At 35.4% G+C, this 5,377-nt stretch overlaps 1 pseudogene; it reads left to right on the forward strand.

The window, feature by feature from the left end:
- LOC109821864 lies at positions 2–4,824 on the forward strand (annotated as a pseudogene).

Below are 5,377 nucleotides of genomic sequence, written 5' to 3' on the forward strand. Positions count from 1 at the left end.
CATCGGCACCGCCGTGGGCCCCGGCATGCTCGGGCTCCCCTCGGCCACCATCAAATCCGGCCCACTACCTTCCACCGTTGCCATTGCCCTCTCATGGGTCTATGTGGTCTCCTCCATTGTTCTAGTCGCAGAGCTAACCTTTGCCACCATGAGAGAGTCCAATGCGCAGGAGGTCAGCTTCACTTCGCTAGCTACCAACGCGTTTGGTCCCAATTTTGGCGCTTTTGTCGCTTTGGTCTATGCTTGCCTCAGTTTCTCTTTGATGATTGCTTGCGTCTCTGGCATTGGTTCTCTTATAATTCAGCAACTTCCTTTGATCAATCCAGTCGCAGCTCATTCTGTAGTACCTGTTTCAGTTGCTATCACAATTGGGTTTTTCCCTTTTAAGGCTATTGATGTAACTAATAGACTGCTTTGCTCTCTAATGCTCTTATCTATCACAGCATTGGTCGTAATTGGTTTGTCTACTGGGAGAAGCAATCTGATGAGCTCTCTATCTTTTGCTTCTTGGAGACTTGGTTCAATTTTGCCCGCGATTCCTGTGACTGTACTTACATTGGGATTCCACGTTGTAACTCCATTTGTTTGCAAAATTGTTGGCGATTCGGTGTATGATGCTCGAAAAGCTATACTTTTGGGGGGTTCGGTTCCTTTGTTGATGGTGGTTTCTTGGAATGCAGTTGTTTTAGGACTTGCAGGGGGTTATGGAGAAAACTTTGTGCAGCCTATTGAGTTGTTGTTATCTGTGAGTTCATCGGCTCTGCCTGCTGTTAAAGGTTTTGCCTTTGCTGCATTGGCTACTAGTTTGATTGGTTATGCTGTTAGTTTCCCTAAACAGCTGGTTGATACTCTGAGATTGATTGGAGATAGACTTATGAGAAATTCAGATGTAGAGGTTCTAATCGGATTGGTGTTCTTGCAACGTGGATTGTACTTATTGTTCCTATTTTTATTGCGTCTTTCTTCCCGGCTGCTTTCTCTAAAGCTCTAGATTTTGCTGGACTTTATGCAAATTGCTTTCTGTTTGGGATTTTGCCACCCGCAATGGCTTGGATTCATCGGTCCAGAAAGAAACTTGGGTAAGATCTCTTACCAATTTGTTCATTTATGTTACGTTTGCCTGTTCATGTTATTGTGTTTGTATTTGGATATGCTCATCTGTCAACTATGAACTATTTACCTAAACTCAAATGTCCGAGATTAGTTTCTGAACTTCGTCATGATTAGAGTAAATGATCATGTACTTCCCTTAAAAATAAGAACTTACCCAAGTTAGATCATTTTTATTGTAATCAAGGTAGATCGTGTTGCTGTTTCCTCATTCTGCAATTACTGCAGACCATTTAGAATACAGGCATATTTGTATTGTCCATGCCGTTGGATGTCTTCTTATGCTTTTGGTAAAATATGAAGCAAAGCACTATGGAAAATATCATCAAATAATTTCCATGAAGATCATCAAATAAGTTACATGAAGATCATCAAATAGTTTCACCAAATTATGGAATGGAATTCATTTTAACTCATCCTTGAGTTGTATTCATACTGGGATTTTCCCACGCAGGTCATCTACACAAAGGGAAGATTTACTTCCTGGTGGAGGTTTAGCCCTTGCAGTATTATTCATCATTTCTGTTATACTGGGGATTTGGCATTAAAGAGGGAGTGCTGAAATTGGATCACGTCATTTATTTAACTGCTCAAATTATGTACTTCTAAGAAAAAAGTGGAGCTGCTCATTATTTTCTGAAGCACTTCATGTTTAGTAAGTAACACTGAACTTTCTTGTTCTCTTATATTTTTAACTTGTTCCTTGTTCATAGATATACATAAAATCTTTAGTTGGACTATGTTCTGGTAAGTTAATGGTGACTGTTGTGAGATATGACAATAGAACTTCCCTGTGGCTTTAAAAAACACATAAATTATTGCTAAAACATTGTATACATGTTTCTTATTAGACTTAAAAAGAACGATACAACAATCTCGGTATGGTGAATAGTTTTGTGAATGGAGATCAGTGACATATGGAAGAAGAATTATTTGAGGCTACCATGTTATTGAGACAGATGGAATACATTTAAGAGGTTGATCTAGCCTTTCCCTCTAATTCATGGATGACTGATTGATTTATCGTAATATTTACAACGAAAGTTTAAAACTAGATCCCCCCCTCTTTCCTTGGACAAACGTGATCAAACCTGCTGGGAAAAAGAGATATAATCATGACTGCAGAATATTATAGGCTTCCTACTATAAAAGCTATGTTTTGAATGAATCATGGTCATGCAAGAATACCAAGTAAACAATGTGCTAATTACCAACGGACGGATATATACTTTTTGATGCGGGACGGAGAAGCATCGGAACCCTCTGGTGAACAATATTTTTTCTTTTCTTTTTTTTTATTTTTTTATAAAACAAAAGACGAACAAAGTAAGATAAAATGTGATTGGATCGGATTCACTCACAGACATCTAACTGTTGGTTAAGTCGGATTCACACGCTGACACTTAACCTTTTCGACTTCACACTGAGAAATAATGGCTCTGTTTTAGAAAAATCACATAAGATTATCTTCAACTCAATTTTCATAAATTCTTCATAAACTCTCTACCACATTAGAGAAATCTCCTACCTCTTTTATAGAGTTTGGAATTCTTATCTAAAACAAATTCAAACACTTATCCTATCTCTAAAACCAACTCAATCTTAACTAGAAAATAATCCAACAAACTCAATCCTGACATAATTCAAATCAAAACAACTAAACAAAATAATTAATTCTCTCCTATCTAAAATCAAAACCAAATCTAAAATCATAACAAATCTATCTTCAATACAGATCAAATCTGAATATTGATTATGTCCTGCATCAGTTCTCCCATTGCTGGAGAAAACTCGACTCGAGTTTTAAATAAGGATAATATGATAAACTCTACAGCTTTTATGTATTCTGATTCAATAGTCTCTAAAGTATTCAATAATATTTGTAGAACTTGATAACGGGTCGGTGGAGGAGTATCTGATATAACAAAGTCTGTCAAAGGCCCAACTTCAGGATCTAAATCTATCTTCGGACTTTCCTTTTCTTGTTCCAATTCAGGTGGATTAATCTTTTCATATGTATATTTTTTTTTCTCACGTTCAATTCAGATTCAAGCTTTGATTGTGGCTTCATCTCCAATTTTATTTCTATTTTTGTTTCTAACTTTGTAGTGAACTCAGACTTTGATGGCGGGGCCAAATCTAATTGAGATAGAGGCACTCGTATTGAAATTTCTTGAGTCCAGAAGAAAATTCATAGGCTTCCACGAATAGATAATTGAACGATAACCTGAATAATTTATAGATCACCATTCATGAGCTTCTTTCTTGAGCCTACACTTTGCATATAAATATTTTTGTATTTCAGACATTTCATAAGTAAGAAATATATCCTTCATATCTTGAATCCAGACTTTAATGTCTGAAATACAAAAATATTTATATAAATGTCTGAAATACCGTTAGTTAAGTCGGACTCACACGCTGATACTTAACTCTTTCGGCTTCACACCGAGAAACAATGGCTTCCGTCTTAGAAAAATCACACAAGATTTTCTTCAACTCAACTTTCATAAATTCTTCATAAACTCTCTACCACATTACAAAAATCTCCTTCCTCTTTTACAGAGTTTGGAATTCTTATAATTCAAAAAATTATCCTATCTCTAAAACCAATTCAATCTTTAACTAGAAAATAATCCAACAAACTCAATCCTAACACAATTCAAATCAAAACAACTAAACAAAATAATTAATTCTCACCTATCTAAAACCAAAACCAAATCTAAAATCATAACAAATCTATCTTCAATACGGATCAAATCTGAATATTGATTGTGTCCTGCATCACTTTTTAAGTTGTAGTTCATGAAAAGTTTTCATGTATTAATCAAGTTGAGATGATGTCCTGAGGCTTTTGTGTAGAATATCTGGTTCATTTACTTTGTAAGAACATTTTGTGTTCGAAATAAGAAGAGTTTACCTTGTAATTGCCGTTGTAATTCACACCACAATTTGGTTCAACTTGATACTCTCATATTTCAACTTCAATTCCTGAATACGAGTAATGATTTAAAAGCATTTCTCGAGTAAGTTGTGGAATATTCTTCATTTACGCTAAACGCTACCTTTTTTTTATTTATCCCAGTGAACAATGTGATTTACCAAATTCTTATGGACATGCAGATTGATCCTTTGCCTAACTCTGGTTAAGAAAGACGCATTATGAAGCATACTGATGTTTGAATTAGCACCAATTACACAAAATATTTCAGCATCAGTGTCTTCATGAATTCAGAAAAGAACCTGAAGGTTGAGTTAATGTCATTTTTCAGAAATCGGAGCAACTAATAGAAAGAATGCACCACCAAAGTCTTCTTCTTTGATAATGATCAACAATTAAACAAGATAGTACAGCATCAGATATTCTAAAGAATAGAGCCTGAACGTTGAGCAGATGTCATTTTCCAGAAATTGGAGGAATTCATCTAAAGAATGCAGCATTCGAAGTCATGTACAACATAGAAGGCATAAATTGATTAATAAGTGTAATTTAAATATATGTATTGCTTTTATATTTAAAAATTTGCAGAATTTAGAGAGAACTTTTACTAGGCTGCCGAAGATTGTTGATCTTGTGAGCTAATTTCTGCTCCTTTTACTCGCACATTCTTCAAATTCCTGAAGATTCCGTTTCGAAAAAAAAATTCATTGGCTGTATCTTTACAAATTAGTGTAGCGTCAGGCCAATGTGTTGAGCTCGCTTAAGCCTTGGCACCGAAGAATATATTGGAAAGATTAACAAAAGTGGGTCACATTTTCAGGTTTCACAAAGAATATCTTATGCCTAAGTTTGGACGCAAGAGGAGCATTTGACACGTATAGTTGCTATAAGTTTGGTCATTTGTCTTAAAATCCCCTTTTTTTATAGGTCAGAAATGTGTCAATTTCTTCAAAGTTATGATGAGAATTAAGGGTTATATTTTTATATTCTGATAGAAGAAGACTTATTTATCTTTTGACTATGAGCGCGCTCACTTTACTGAGTGCAGCTTACATTTTATTCTAAGTGTCAATATCATGAACTTTATGCTTCTCCCTAAGAAACAATGGATGCCATACAGAAAGCTTTTCAACCCCAAGCCCTCTAAACTTTTGATATGCCTTGCTTTTGCGGCTACTTTGACATTGTTTGGTCTCGAATCCTTTGATGGCAATGCTCTCAGAATCAATGGTTCCAATGGAGACAAGTAACAAGCTTTGAAACCAAAAGCTCTTTCACATTATTAGCAAAGTATTGCCATATCTTGTTCTTGCGGCTTCTTTAATC

This window comes from Asparagus officinalis, chromosome 8 (assembly GCF_001876935.1).
Source record: "Asparagus officinalis chromosome 8, Aspof.V1, whole genome shotgun sequence".
Classification (NCBI taxonomy): domain Eukaryota; kingdom Viridiplantae; phylum Streptophyta; class Magnoliopsida; order Asparagales; family Asparagaceae; genus Asparagus; species Asparagus officinalis.